General features: G+C 40.8%; 1 long non-coding RNA gene across 1 annotated transcript in view; it reads right to left on the bottom strand.

Moving 5' to 3' along the window:
• Positions 1 to 16,414, bottom strand: part of LOC141330972 (uncharacterized) — an 80,687-nt gene that overhangs the window by 49,085 nt on the left and 15,188 nt on the right. The window contains exons 5-6 of the long non-coding RNA XR_012355216.1: positions 8,864 to 9,025; positions 5,528 to 5,613 (exon numbers count right to left, since the gene is read on the bottom strand). This is a non-coding gene — a long non-coding RNA (uncharacterized lncRNA). The remainder of the gene's footprint in view (positions 1 to 5,527; positions 5,614 to 8,863; positions 9,026 to 16,414) is intronic.

Here is a 16,414-nt window from a genome sequence, read left to right as displayed (position 1 = left end):
TAATAATTAAATTTTTAAGGCGATATTTATTTGTATTTCCACCGATTTCAGAGTGACTGTAAGTGAGAGGTTTGAGTCCCGCCTCTTCAGTCGAGAGGTATTACTGTTAGAGGGCGCATTTTTTCTCAGCCCATGTAATTCATTGGGAAATGTGTCATATTCAAAAATTAATAATAAATCAACTGTAAGTCTGATCAGTCTAAAAAGATATAGCAACTAACTTCAGAGCAGGACCCAGGTATCTGCCAAGTTTGGGGCTTGTGGCATTCAAGCCCTAGGAGGAGTAGCGTTTGTAAATTCGTGTACCATAAGAATAATAACATATAATAATAATAATAATAATAAGTTTAAATAGCATAACAGTATGTTGGCTCTCCAAGCCAACATAATAATAAGTTTAAATAGCATAACAATATGTTGGCTTCTCCAAGCCAACATAATAATAATAATAATAATAAGTTTAAATAGCATAACAATATGTTGGCTTCTCCAAGCCAACATAATAATAATAATAAGTTTAAATAGCATAACAATATGTTGGCTTCTCCAAGCCAACATAATAATAATAAGTTTAAATAGCATAACAATATGTTGGCTTCTCCAAGCCAACATAATAATAATAATAATAATAATAATAAGTTTAAATAGCATAACAATATGTTGGCTTCTCCAAGCCAACATAATAAGTTTAAATAGCATAACAATATGTTGGCTTCTCCAAGCCAACATAATAATAATAATAATAAGTTTAAATAGCATAACAGTATGTTGGCTCTCCAAGCCAACATAATAAGTTTAAATAGCATAACAGTATGTTGGCTCTCCAAGCCAACATAATAATAATAATAAGTTTAAATAGCATAACAGTATGTTGGCTCTCCAAGCCAACATAATAAGTTTAAATAGCATAACAGTATGTTGGCTCTCCAAGCCAACATAATAAGTTTAAATAGCATAACAATATGTTGGCTTCTCCAAGCCAACATAATAATAAGTTTAAATAGCATAACAATATGTTGGCTTCTCCAAGCCAACATAATAATAATAATAAGTTTAAATAGCATAACAATATGTTGGCTTCTCCAAGCCAACATAATAATAAGTTTAAATAGCATAACAATATGTTGGCTTCTCCAAGCCAACATAATAAGTTTAAATAGCATAACAGTATGTTGGCTCTCCAAGCCAACATAATAAGTTTAAATAGCATAACAGTATGTTGGCTCTCCAAGCCAACATAATAATAATAATAATAAGTTTAAATAGCATAACAATATGTTGGCTTCTCCAAGCCAACATAATAAGTTTAAATAGCATAACAGTATGTTGGCTCTCCAAGCCAACATAATAATAATACGTTTAAATAGCATAACAGTATGTTGGCTCTCCAAGCCAACATAATAAGTTTAAATAGCATAACAATATGTTGGCTTCTCCAAGCCAACATAATAATAATAATAATAATAAGTTTAAATAGCATAACAATATGTTGGCTTCTCCAAGCCAACATAATAATAAGTTTAAATAGCATAACAGTATGTTGGCTCTCCAAGCCAACATAATAATAATAATAAGTTTAAATAGCATAACAGTATGTTGGCTCTCCAAGCCAACATAATAATAATAAGTTTAAATAGCATAACAATATGTTGGCTTCTCCAAGCCAACATAATAAGTTTAAATAGCATAACAATATGTTGGCTTCTCCAAGCCAACATAATAAGTTTAAATAGCATAACAGTATGTTGGCTCTCCAAGCCAACATAATAATAATAAGTTTAAATAGCATAACAGTATGTTGGCTCTCCAAGCCAACATAATAATAATAAGTTTAAATAGCATAACAGTATGTTGGCTCTCCAAGCCAACATAATAAGTTTAAATAGCATAACAGTATGTTGGCTCTCCAAGCCAACATAATAATAAGTTTAAATAGCATAACAGTATGTTGGCTCTCCAAGCCAACATAATAATAAGTTTAAATAGCATAACAATATGTTGGCTTCTCCAAGCCAACATAATAATAATAATAATAATAAGTTTAAATAGCATAACAATATGTTGGCTTCTCCAAGCCAACATAATAATAATAATAATAATAATAATAAGTTTAAATAGCATAACAGTATGTTGGCTCTCCAAGCCAACATAATAATAATAATAATAAGTTTAAATAGCATAACAATATGTTGGCTTCTCCAAGCCAACATAATAATAATAAGTTTAAATAGCATAACAATATGTTGGCTTCTCCAAGCCAACATAATAAGTTTAAATAGCATAACAGTATGTTGGCTCTCCAAGCCAACATAATAATAAGTTTAAATAGCATAACAATATGTTGGCTTCTCCAAGCCAACATAATAATAATAATAATAAGTTTAAATAGCATAACAATATGTTGGCTTCTCCAAGCCAACATAATAATAATAATAATAAGTTTAAATAGCATAACAGTATGTTGGCTCTCCAAGCCAACATAATAATAATAATAATAAGTTTAAATAGCATAACAATATGTTGGCTTCTCCAAGCCAACATAATAATAATAAGTTTAAATAGCATAACAATATGTTGGCTTCTCCAAGCCAACATAATAAGTTAAATAGGATTTCAGTAAGTTGGCTTTCCCAAGCCAACTTAATTAGTATTTGGGGTGAAAAAAAAGGAATTTGTCTTTTAATTTGTCATAAGTAGTTTTTTGTTGTAAATATGCCTGAGAAGATTGTTACACTGAATGACATTTTAGGTGGTGTCTTCTGTAAATTAGGGAAAATTTAATCCCTAATTTATTTTTTGTTTCGAAAAATAAAAATATAAACAAATTTAAATTATATGGAAAACAGTTAAAAAAAACAATTTAAAGCAATATTACTTACTGTTTTTATGCTTATATAGTGTATACAGAAATTGAACAATCAAATTTAACAATACAATACTGTAGTGTATAGTCTTTACTGTATGAATTACTGAACCTGGTAAACTTAAAGTTTATTTCATTTGTATAATTTTTATATTGTATTTGTCCTACTGTTTATTTATGTCACGAATCGAGTCGTCCTGTCATTAACTCTTGCACTACACATCATGGACTTCATTCCCCACAAGCCACTGCACTAATAACTGCATTCACCTGCTCCCTGTTTCTCACTGCACTGATCACTGCTCACACCTGCAGCTCATTCACACACACACACACACACACACACACACACACACACACACACACCTGCAGCTCATCAAACGGACAGCTTATATGCCACTCACACACACAGCTCTTGGCGAAGTCTTATCGTTCCTCATGGTCGTAATTCCGAGCGTTTCTTCCCGTGTTTGTTTTCCCGTGTGTTTGATTCCTGGACTCCCTCCCGTGTTTGATTCTCGCTGCCAGCCCTGACCTGTATGCATGTTTTTTGACTACGATTTCTGCCTGCCCCTGTGTGTTTGTTTTGTCTCTAATAAATGCTGCGAATGGATCCGCAGTCTCTAGACCTCCTTCGTGACAATTTATTTGTATTTATCAGTTTTATATTTCTAAAAATGATTATTATTTTTTAGTTTGGTATCAAGGAATTTTATGCATGTACTGAGTAGTTTTTTTTCTGTTTTTCTCAGGGCTGCTTTGCTTAATTTGGCTTTATTACTGCTAGTCGTGTGTAATGATTGCATTCAGCTTTGGCATTTGTTTTAAAATATTGGGTTGACTAAAATAAGAAGAGAAAACTAATTTCAAGGTTTACATTTAACTCAGTGAGATTTATTTCTTTAAGGACCAATAAACTGTACTGCAGTCAAGTAACACAAAACCATAAACTAGAGGCAAACCTATGCATAAAACTATTTAACATTTGTACTAGGGCTACACGATATATCAAAGAAATATCGTCATCGCGATAACAGTCTATGCCATATTGGTATCGCAGAGAGTTGCGATAAATGGCATTTAATTGGTTTCATTTGTTTACAAAACTTTCGCTAGCCTAACTACTGCACAGACTGCTGTGAGCTGCAGTGTGACAGGTTTGCCTTTCTCTCCAACATTACATAACCATTTAAACTTAGTTTTTATATTATTCCCTTTAATTAACTTTTGAGATATTAGCCATCAATCACTCCCTGTCACTGACACTGCGCTCCGCTGAACTAGGAACTGGCTGTTTTTTTCTCTCAACTATCCTCTGTTCCGGATCCGCACAAACTGTATTGCAATTAGGTGTGTGTGTGATATGACCATGTTTTACTGTGGACAGTTAAAAGGTCCACACAATCTATATTTCGTGTTAGAGCACGCACATTCTGTCAAATACAATTCTGCCCCCTCAGTCTTAATATAGGCTACTGTACAAGGCGGCACACATTCAAATCAAATGATAACTCAGCTGCAGAGGACCGCTCACGCATAGGCACAATTCCACTGTGGGGACACGCTTTTCAAAATCCCGTTTGTGTCCTGTCACTTTCAAAACAAGGTTAAAGTAATCTATTGTATTGTAGAATGGACGCTATGCACTGCTGAGAGTTTCGCGCGATCGTTAAAAACGAAACCGAAAGTAACACGCGCATTCAAATACAATTTTAATACCCCATGTTTAGAGAGCGAACCCACAATGCGTGCAAATTAGGCTATAGAACATATTTAGGCTGTTATTAATATGTGGGCTATATATTAAGTTTTGTAGTCGTCTATAACTGTATCATGCTTCAAAAATTCGGTCTCTATTTTCACTTTGAATATTGTTAAAGAACAGACATCACTGCAGACTATGAAAAGGCTACTCTAAGACAAGCTAATAAGATTGTTTGTGATTCAACACACATTTTGTACACAGAATATGAGTTGTTGCCTTCCGGGAGGAGGTTTAGAGTTCCTTATTGTAGAATGAATAGATTTAAAAATTCATTCATCAATGTGTCTATAAAGTGGTTAAATAATTGTAGTACGGAGCTGTACAATTTTATTTTTATTTCTTTCTTTTTATTGGGGTTATGGATTTATCTATTTATTGTTGTGTTATTTGTATTGTTATTGGTGTGCTTTGTTTGTCTGTCAATTGATTGCAGCTCGGGACAAATTTCCCTGCGAGGGACAATAACGTTTACCTTACCTTGAAACAGTAGCCTTCTTTGATTATGGCTGCATTTATTGTCTAAATGACTAAGAAAGAACTGGGTCGTTTATTTTTTGTTATTTATACTGTAGATTCTTTAAAAATGCAGTGGTTATCTCCAATTTTAATGGCTCTACCTATAATAGAGAAAACAAACATCTTGTTGATGTACTCATATTTTCTATTAAGTTAGATTTAATTCGGATGACAGAAGAATATCTTTTACCTGTTTATTTTAGTATGATCATTACATATATAAATGATTAAAAAAGACAATAATAATAAAAATGTCTAAATAGAGCTATATACAGTGTCCTAACTTGCCCCATCAAACCCTACATGTGTTATAAAGATAATCTTGTGCATATGTACTTGTCAGTCAGTCGTAATCACAAAATGATCCCAAAAAATGATCATACCTCCCTTTCTTTGAACGCTGGGTCTGCTGGAAGTGTACAGTCATCATCTTCACATACAGTGTGCTGTGTCCACAATACTTTAGACTCTGAAAGCAGAAATAAAGCCAGTCTGATCATTGATACATTTCTGCATAAAGCTGACAATTAATAATTTGGGTTTGTTTTAGTTTTGTTTATTTTATTTATTTCTCTAAGTGCTGTTTTTAGTAAGGCCTTTCAAATAATGGAGGTTAAAGCATAACTGTTTAAAAATACTGTAAATTCCAAACAAGCCAAGTACGTGTCTGTCATGATCTGGGCTGTGGGGTTTCCCTCAGCCACCTGAGGTCGCTGTTTTCCCTTCCCTCCACTGCACTTAACCTAATTGTACACTCCTGTCTTGTCATTAGCACTGATTACACTCACACCTGCTCACAATTATCTGGTCTATAAGAACTCTCATTTCCCACTACTCATTCTGGCTGCATTGTCTGATGTCTCTGGATGTCTGTCTCTGTGTTCTTGATTATCCTGACCCGTGCTCTTGATCGTGTTTCTTGTTTTGTTCAGTTTTTGTGTTTAAAGTCTATTAGTTTTGTGCCGTGTTGGCCTTTGTTTGTTTGTTTTGTTATTTTCATTAAAATCTTTACTTACCTGCATCTGGACCCAGACCTCCCATTTCTCTCGTGACAGAATGCAGCCAGCACTAATGGGTCCAGCAGGGAGGAATTTTTTTTTTGAGGAGGCGGCGTTCCCCCGCCTGGGGGCAGCGACCACCAGCTCTGTTCCCGGCACGGCGGGGATGTCGTTCGAGGCGGCGTCGGCCAAGAGGTTCGAATTCATCTACGCCTGCCTGGCGGCGATGGACACCCGCAGTGCCGAGGCTGTGCGGAAGCGCCCCTGCTTTGCGGAGGGGGTGGATACCGCTGTTCCGGACGCGGCGGTGACCTCTCTCGCTGTTCCTGACGCGGCGGTGACCGCTCTCGCTGTTCCGGACGCGGCGGTGACCGCTCTCGCTGTTCCGGACGCGGCGGTGACCGCTCTCGCTGTTCCGGACGCGGCGGTGACCGCTCTCGCTGTTCCTGACGCGGCGGTGACCGCTCTCTCTGTTCCGGACGCGGCGGTGACCGCTCTCTCTGTTCCTGACGCGGCGGTGACCGCTCTCGCTGTTCCGGACGCGGCGGTGACCGCTCTCTCTGTTCCGGACGCGGCGGTGACCGCTCTCTCTGTTCCGGACGCGGCGGTGACCGCTCTCTCTGTTCCGGACGCGGCGGTGACCGCTCTCTCTGTTCCTGACGCGGCGGTGACCGCTCTCGCTGTTCCTGACGCGGCGGTGACCGCTCTCGCTGTTCCGGACGCGGCGGTGACCGCTCTCTCTGTTCCTGACGCGGCGGTGACCGCTCTCGCTGTTCCTGACGCGGCGGTGACCGCTCTCTCTGTTCCGGACGCGGCGGTGACCGCTCTCTCTGTTCTTGACGCGGCGGTGACCGCTCTCGCTGTTCCTGACGCGGCGGTGACCGCTCTCTCTGTTCCGGACGCGGCGGTGACCGCTCTCGCTGTTCCGGACGCGGCGGTGACCGCTCTCGCTGTTCCGGACGCGGCGGTGACCGCTCTCGCTGTTCCGGACGCGGCGGTGACCGCTCTCTCTGTTCCGGACGCGGCGGTGACCGCTCTCTCTGTACCGGACGTGGCGATTACCGCTCTCGCTGTTCCGGACCCGGCGGTGACCGCTCTCGCTGTTCCTGACGCGGCGGTGACCGCTCTCTCTGTTCCTGACGCGGCGGTGACCGCTCTCTCTGTTCCGGACGCGGCGGTGACCGCTCTCTCTGTTCCGGACGCGGCGGTGACCGCGCTCTCTGCTCCTGACGCGGCGGTGACCGCTCTCTCTGTACCGGACGCGGCGGTGACCGCTCTCGCTGTTCCGGACGCGGCGGTGACCGCTCTCTCTGTTCCGGACGCGGCGGTGACCGCTCTCTCTGTTCCGGACGCGGCGGTGACCGCGCTGTCTGCTCCTGACGCAGCGGTGACCGCTCTCTCTGTACCGGACGCGGCGGTGACCGCTCTCCCTGTTCCGGACGCGGCGGTGACCGCTCTCTCTGTTCCGGACGCGGCGGTGACCGCTCTCTCTGTTCCGGACGCGGCTGTGACCGCTCTCTCTGTTCCGGACGCGGCGGTGACCGCTCTCTCTGTTCCGGACGCGGCGGTGACCGCTCTCTCTGTTCCGGACGCGGCTGTGACCGCTATCACTGTTCCGGACGCGGCGGTGACCGCTCTCTCTGTTCCGGACGCGGCCGTGACCGCTCTCTCTGTTCCGGACGCGGCGGTGACCGCTCTCTCTGTTCCGGACGCGGCCGTGACCGCTCTCTCTGTTCCGGACGCGGCGGTGACCGCTCTCTCTGTTCCGGACGCGGCTGTGACCGCTCTCTCTGTTCCGGACGCGGCGGTGACCGCTCTCTCTGTTCCGGACGCGGCGGTGACCGCTCTCTCTGTTCCGGACGCGGCTGTGACCGCTATCACTGTTCCGGACGCGGCGGTGACCGCTCTCTCTGTTCCGGACGCGGCCGTGACCGCTCTCTCTGTTCCGGACGCGGCCGTGACCGCTCTCTCTGTTCCGGACGCGGCCGTGACCGCTCTCTCTGTTCCGGACGCGGCCGTGACCGCTCTCTCTGTTCCGGACGCGGCGGTGACCGCTCTCTCTGTTCCGGACGCGGCCGTGACCGCTCTCTCTGTTCCGGACGCGGCCGTGACCGCTCTCTCTGTTCCGGACGCGGCCGTGACCGCTCTCTCTGTTCCGGACGCGGCCGTGACCGCTCTCTCTGTTCTGGACGCGGAGGCAACCGCTATCTCTGTTCTGGACGCGGAGGCAACCGCGCTCTCTGTTCCTGACGCGGCGGTGACTGCGCTACACGGGCCTGGCCCGCCGTCCCTCCCCCTGATTTGCCTTCCCCCGTTCCTCCACCCTCCAGACTTGTGGAACGTCTGGGAGCCGTTCCGTGGGGAGGGGGTAGTGTCATGATCTGGGCTGTGGGGTTTCCCTCAGCCACCTGAGGTCGCTGTTTTCCCTTCCCTCCACTGCACTTAACCTAATTGTACACTCCTGTCTTGTCATTAGCACTGATTACACTCACACCTGCTCACAATTATCTGGTCTATAAGAACTCTCATTTCCCACTACTCATTCTGGCTGCATTGTCTGATGTCTCTGGATGTCTGTCTCTGTGTTCTTGATTATCCTGACCCGTGCTCTTGATCGTGTTTCTTGTTTTGTTCAGTTTTTGTGTTTAAAGTCTATTAGTTTTGTGCCATGTTGGCCTTTGCTTTGTTTGTTTTGTTATTTTCATTAAAATCTTTACTTACCTGCATCTGGACCCAGACCTCCCCTTTCTCTCGTGACAGAGTCAGTATTTTTGAGGTATATCCAACTGCAGACCCGCAGCAGCACCAGTTTCAGAACCCCAGTCACAGAACCCCAGCCATAGAACCGGATGTGAGGGGCGGAGCCATGGGCGACATTTGACTCTTGAGTCAGGGGGGGCAAGAAAAAAAATCAGATGTAAGCATTAAAACAGTGCCCTACGGTATTGCAGCACATCAAAGCAGTCAATTAAAGCGCTGCACTTCAGCCCGGGCCGATGGGCCCTGACTTTTTTTTACACCCCAGGGCTACGGCTTCGGGCCAATTTTCACGTCATAGTTCAGACCCGGGCCGGCATCGGGCCTGTTTTAGGCTTCTCCTTATTTTCATAATTTAGACAACCATCAATTATGGTGAAGAAAAAAAATGCCGCGCTGGTGGAAACAACACGAAACTTCACTTTCGCTTTCACTTTTGAGACCGACTCAGACACCGTTTAGTGTGCTTTAGCGCAGCTGAATCCGCGTTCAAGCGCACACAATAGGCTAAAACTCACCCCAAGCACCGGCAAAAATAAATAACAATGAATGTGTCGAGGAAAGAGTAAGGACATAAATGAATTATTTATTAATTAATTTGTGTATTCTGAGTCAGTGTCGCAATCTCCTTTTTGGACGCGCCTTCAGAGAGAAATTCATCTTTACGGATTACATGAAAGAGTTTGTGCTTTTGATTTGTTTTATTTCGTTAAGTAATAATTTAAAGCTTTCTATAAAAGTATTTATTATGTCTGTGAGGCATGCATTTCGCTTCATTTTGTTAAGCACTCCTGTTCAAGAACCAGACGGCAGAAAGCACATAATTTTTGTTTTCTTTATTTTATAAAAATGCTGTAACGTTTTTTTCGATGTATTACCCGTACTTTGTGAGCAAAAATGACGGATAATTTTAAATTGCTTCCAATGAAAAAAATGCAAGTGATTGCGCTGGTGCCTCGATGTCCTGCAAGCTTTAGCTTCCACTTTCTGCACAAACTATGCGCATATAGCTCACATGTATCTGTAACGTTTAAACTACCATTGTTTTATACTTGAACTGTTTTATATCTATAGATTTCATTTTAGGCAAGTCGTGATGATTTGAGAAGGCAAACTGATCAAACAGACTATGATCAGTCTTCCGCTGGGCGCTGTTCGGTAATATATATATTTTTAACGAATAAAAAATGCTCCAAGCGTTTTTCTAAATTAGCTAAATAAAAAACGAAACTAAATATAAACATTTTACCATTACATACAAAACTGAACTATTTTATAGCTGAAACAGTAAGTTGTTTTGGGAGAAGGGGAAAATATATTTTTATCCCGTCTATTGCTTCACCGTTATTTCGAGAATAAACCCAGCGTAAATATGCAAATGTCACTCCCAAAACACATCAGCTTACATGTGCCGAAAAACGAAAGTTTCATACAAATTCTAAATGGATTATAGCCTGGAAAGTGCAAAGCACGCTCCCCTTATTATCACTAAAAATTCATAGAGATCTCACAAAATTCCCTTATAATTAATAAAGAGCTCTAAACTACACAATTAATATTTTATTTACATCGCGTCTACACTCATAAGATGATTCACGAGCGCACAAAACGGCACTTAATAAAAACCGATCAGGCGCTTTCAGCAGTGAGTGAATTCTGACAAGTGTTTCTAATTGTTCGGAAACAACAGATATGTCTGTGATTGGCTACATTGCTCAACGCTGCAAAAACACGTTGGATAGTTTGCCAGATCTTCAATTGCTTTGCTTTCGTTTGAGGGTTACATAGCACCGTCTAGTTCCCAAGTACAACCGAGCCTAAGCTTGGCTAAAGCAGTTGCAGCGGGGCTGTCGAGGATTCCATGACTAACCACAGGGGGGGCAACTGCCCCCCCTTGCCCCCCCCAATGTCGCCCATGGGCGGAGCTATTAACAACATATAAGCATGGCGGAGATGACGGTGAGTAGTCGCTAATGTTTTTGCTGTCATGGTGAATAATTATCGTATTTATTAGGTTAAGTGTTTATACTTATTTTGTGATTGGCTTTATTATCCTATGGAATCTTCAATTTGTTGTAATTTTTAAGCTGTAGAACTTTTTTTGCGGATGTTTTGATTAATTTGTGGATCGCGTGTTGTAAATGGGCATTGCGGTGAAGTTTTAAAGACGCTAATTATTCATAAATATAAACAGGTTGTTCTAGTTTCCTCTGTTTTATGCATTGTTTGTGAGTTAATGTTACCTTTTTAGTTTAGTAATATTAATCCTATTTGTCAGATAATTGTGTGGTGCTTTAATTTCTTATAGACACATATAACTATTCAAAATGGTGACGCATTACCTGAGCTGCAGCAGTGCAACAAGTGTTGCAGCAATTATCACTGCCCTTTTTGCGCAGCCAGTCTGTTTAAGCCAACTAAACTGGTCAAATTGAAAACCCATCTTCAAAGCCACTTTACCAAGGCAGTTGTCTGTGGAGGTATGACTATTTAAAAAATAAATAAATAAATAAATATATATATATATATATATATATATATATATACATACATACATACATACATTCATAATAGTTAATAGTTTACCATATACTTATTTATTTTAGGCTTTACTATACACAGATGTGGACTAGGATGTAGACCAGCACTGCATCACCACTGTCCATACTGTAAAACAACAATTTTAAGGAGAAGAGATTTTGAAACTCATGTACAGGTTTGCAAAAACATAAGACCTCCAACTTCAGCTGAAATTTCATCTCCAGCTACTGCAGCATTGATCACACCAGCAGAGAGAGAGACACCATCTCCAACCAGTGCAGTGCTGACAACACCATCTCCAACTACTACAACATTGATCACGCCATCTCCGACCACACTATCTCCAACCACTACACAACTGAATGCACAAGCAGTCTCCTCCGGAAGGGTTCGTGTGGGCCCTGTGATCAGGAAAAAGATGCCCAGTTTGCAATATCCTCATTAATAAAAGAAACTTAAAAAAGCACATTGACCGCAAGCACACTGAAGAGCCAATACAGGACATTAATGCCACATTCCATCTTGAGAGCCAGTGCATTGACAGGACAAATGGCATATTTACAGTCCTTAAAGTTATCAAGGGTCACAGTGTTCCTCTGCATGTTCAACTTAAGACTTGGGGAGAACACCATAAGGTGATTTGTGAATCACACGAATGTCAGGTCAACATGGGAGTTGCACAAAGGAGTGGCCTGTCATCATACCAGTGCAAACACATCCGCTCTGTAAATTACTGCACATCCTCTGCAGAACCAGTCTCTCTGAAAGAAGAGATTTTATCTGAGATGGTGAGAGCAAAGTGGTTTAGCACTGAAAAGAAGATGATTTGCCTTACTCGGCAGCAGCTTGCCAACAGCAGTGACATACCGCTCTCTATTCAAACTTCAATCGGCACCCCTGAAACAAAGAAGTTTATTTCGGTATTTGAACCCAGTGTCTCCTTTTACAGCCAGTTGGGGCGTGTAATGGTGGTATATGATGCAAAATTAAACACATGGCATTGTCCCTGTGCCAAATTGCGGCGCTCATGTGTACACAAATACGTTGCAAAGTGGCACCTTTTCCAAACCCGTGACTTGTTTCGAACAGTCTTCAGCAGAGAAAGAATCACCACACAAAGAACCATACGAACAGTCTGAGAAGGATTACAGAGAAGACAATCCTGTTTATCCTCCAAAAGATCAAGGGCTAAATAATATGATATGTTATATTCTTCAGCAAAAGAAAATACCCATTGATCTACCAGACGAAGTGCGGGCACCATCACAAGACAAGGATTACCCAAAAATCCTTTGTCCGGTGAATGTGTCTGTCAAATATGTCCAGGTGTTGTTCCACTCAGTGAACCCATCCTAATTACAAAGAAGGCTAAAATACTCACAAACTGGTCTATAATTGAAGCTTTGATTTGTTTTTTTCATTTATCTGCATGTGTGGTATTCAGCTAAATTGTCCTCTGACGTGTTACTTGTTTACATTTTTAGATGTTGCCACTTACTGTAAGCAGTGCCCACTGTGTGGAATGTTTTACCGTTACCAGGAGTGGAAAGACCTCCTACATAACTTTGATGACCACCACATCCTTGCCATACCCTTATGCCTAACCTTGAGAAGCCTTCTCCAGGTAACTTTTAATTTAAATCTATGGTGAATGAGTTTATGTATGTTACTTAAAACTTGTATTTTACTTCCAGGTGCATACATCCGAGAGCAGAGCAGTTGCTTTTTTGGAAGATTTGACAGGTTTGAAGTTTCCGGCACCAGACACAGTTCTTCATGCCTACTTGCATTTTGAGGCTCTTATGGAACATGAGTACAGATACTCATGTATTACCCGTGGTGACAATCCCCCAGTGGTGATAATGGATCTACACAAAAAGGGTGTTTTCCATTTTTCTGGTAATCATGTTCACTTCCATGTTCTTTTAATTAATTAATTAGTTATTTTTTTCATTTATTTATTTTACATGTTTTTGCCATAATGCACTTTTTTTCAGTAAGTGATATAGAGGAACCTCCAGAAAACTTTAGAGGGGATGTCAATATAGAAACATTCTGGGAGGCACTATCCAAAGAAATGATATGTCGTGGATTTGTTGCAAGTATGTGCAAAGAGTTTATGCACTATATTGCACACAGCTCTTTGTTTATCATGTTTTTAATTCTGCTGTTGTAGGTGGTGCAAAAAATCCATTTGCAGTTAAACCTACGTATCACTTCTGGGCTCCTTGGATTGGCAAGAACACACGTCGCTCTGACAGTGTGCTAAACACAGAGTATGAAAAACTTCATTCTTCAAAGTCTGCCTCAGACACTGCAGAAATTACAGTGACAGAAGAGAGGCTTAAAGAAGAACTTCAAAAGCAAAAGGTTTGTTTGTAATGTTTATAGTACTACTATTTTTTTTTATATATACACCTATATTAAAAATTATTTTTTGTAGGTTAATGTTATTCGGAAACTATGCAAAGAATGTGGTCTGGACTCCACTGGATCTCGGAGTGACCTCCTTCTCAGATTGTCTAATGAGATGAAATCGAGGCAAACATATGATAAAATCTTTGAAAAAAATCTGGGGTGCCTCTGGTGAGCTTATCTAACCTTTGATAATACAATCAAAATATTGGCAATACATAATAATGAATGAATGTTCAAAATGTATTTATTTATTTTTTGCTTATCCTTAATCTTGAATTCTGTTTTTTTTTTGTCCTATATTAGGTGGCTGGGGAGTTATCATGTGCCCATGTGGTGTAATTTACAGTTTAAAATGCAATCTTCGAGCAGAAAGCCCTCGAGATTTTGTTGATCTTCTTTTCTCATGGAAGCACATGCCAAACATCATCATTTATGACTTTGCACGCGGTTTAGCAACACACGCCAATCTAAGGGCACCAGAAAGCATTCCTATTCGTCCGTATGAAGGACGCTTAGCAGAACCAACTCAAGAAAACATTACACTTGCCAGATCTGGAAATCTGAAAGTGTCCTTGCCTTGGCTGGAGGAAAAAAAGAGTACAAGCGACCCTCACGGACACCCACTGACAGGATCTTCTGATCATTACGTATTATCTGACCGTTTTCATGAGAGCAATACCAAAGATAGTAGAGATGCTCTGAGGAAGATCACTATAGTGCCTCAACTAGCTGGCAAAATAAATAGCCAGGTTGCAGAGCAACTGTTCTCAAAGATGAGAAAAAATAACTACTTCTTGAACATGTCTCAGCCATCAACACACCTCTTTCAAATGAGGACCATAATTCACCACTATAACGAAAACAAGAACAAAAAAGTGAGGACTAGATTAATGAAGACTTTTGGATCCAAATTGGTGATGAATAAGCATGGACAGGCTGTGCTGGGTAAATTAAAATATCTTAATATAAAATTTATTTATTTTTTATTCACACAAGCTGTGTGTGTGTGTTTAGAAGAAATATGAGGTTTGCCATATATAACTCTTGTTGGCTGTTTTGTATTGTTATAGAAGATTCTGACATCTCTATAGACGAGCCAGTCCCCACTGACATTGAGATGGAGGACGTGACCCCGACATCAATGATGGTCCCAACCAGTAGTAAGTGTTAACCTTTATAAGTTTTAATATATGCTGATGCAAGTTGTTATGTAATTCTCAATTTTTTACTACTAAAGCAGAAAACGAAATGGTGTGTGATTACAAACGCCTGTCTGCCAGTAGAGTTTGTTGGGATCGTGTGCCAACTCCTAGGCAATCAGCAATGGTGTGTGAACAGTTTTTAGTTTTATTTGATGTTGCAATGGCAATCCTAAATCAAACCAAATCATAGTTTTTTTCTTTTTTACTTCTCTGTAAGCTTGAATGGGCTTTGGGGACAGGCAACCAAGATGAGACAATTGCTGAAGTTGGAAACGTGGTTCTGAAAAGGAAAGATTTCTGGACTCTTGGTCTCGATAAGCAGTTGGAGGCAACAGTGAGTTAATATAAAGTAACATACAATATTAATAATAATAATAAATGTCTGTGACTCTTTACGGTTCTCTTTAAAAAAAAATCAGATTGCAAACAGCTGTCTTGAGGTAATTGCATTGGTGGCTAAGGAACGAGTAAGTATTTTTATAAAGCTGCAAATCTCAAATAACCAGAGGAATAGTTGACTAACTTGTTAATAGTCTAACATGAGTATGTTATATTGTAGGGATTTGATGTGTGGACAGCTAATGCATATGTTGTGGTGACCTGGTTGCCTCCATATAATCTGGATCCATCCTTGTCATTTCCAGTGAGAACACAAAGTTACAGAACATTCACAGTAGTGACCAATTTTATTTTAAACCAACTGAATGTTTATATATATATATATTATTTACAGGATAACATTGCACTGAAAGATAGCATTGTCTTCCCTGCTTGGAAGCCAGGACACTGGATGTTGTGTGTATGTCATTTGTAATCTATCTATTTAAGTGCTGTCTGAAAATTAATTGCATTTGTATCAGAAATATAATTTCATGTTTCAGAACTACTAACTATTTTTTTGCAGGTCATGAAGCCAAAAGATAGACACATGTTCTTCCTAGATTCAACCAATCCATATGGGTTGGGTGATGGGAGATATGTGAAAGCTTTCAGGTTGCAAAAATAAAAAAGTGAAAATGTTCAAGGTTCTCAGTTGAAGGTTCTCAGTTCAGGCTTGCTGTTCAAGGTTTGCTGTTCAATGTTTGTGTTCAACTTTTGCCATTCAGAGTGTGCCGTGCAAGAGTTTAATAAGCTTGCTTAATGGTTACTTGCATGATGTTCTGACATTGCATGGTGTGAAATTTTTTACAAGAAAGACCCAAATACTGTTGACTGCTTATTTTTGCATGGATGCATCAAACTGTATGTAATTTATCATATTATCACATCTGTTTATTATTTGTGCATTTTTGTTGCAGTAAGATGACAGCCAAAATTGCAACTGGAACATGGGTGCTACTAAAAAACAAGGTTG

This window comes from Garra rufa, chromosome 3 (assembly GCF_049309525.1).
Source record: "Garra rufa chromosome 3, GarRuf1.0, whole genome shotgun sequence".
Classification (NCBI taxonomy): Eukaryota; Metazoa; Chordata; class Actinopteri; order Cypriniformes; family Cyprinidae; genus Garra; species Garra rufa.
This window is presented reverse-complemented; position numbering and strand designations above follow the sequence as displayed.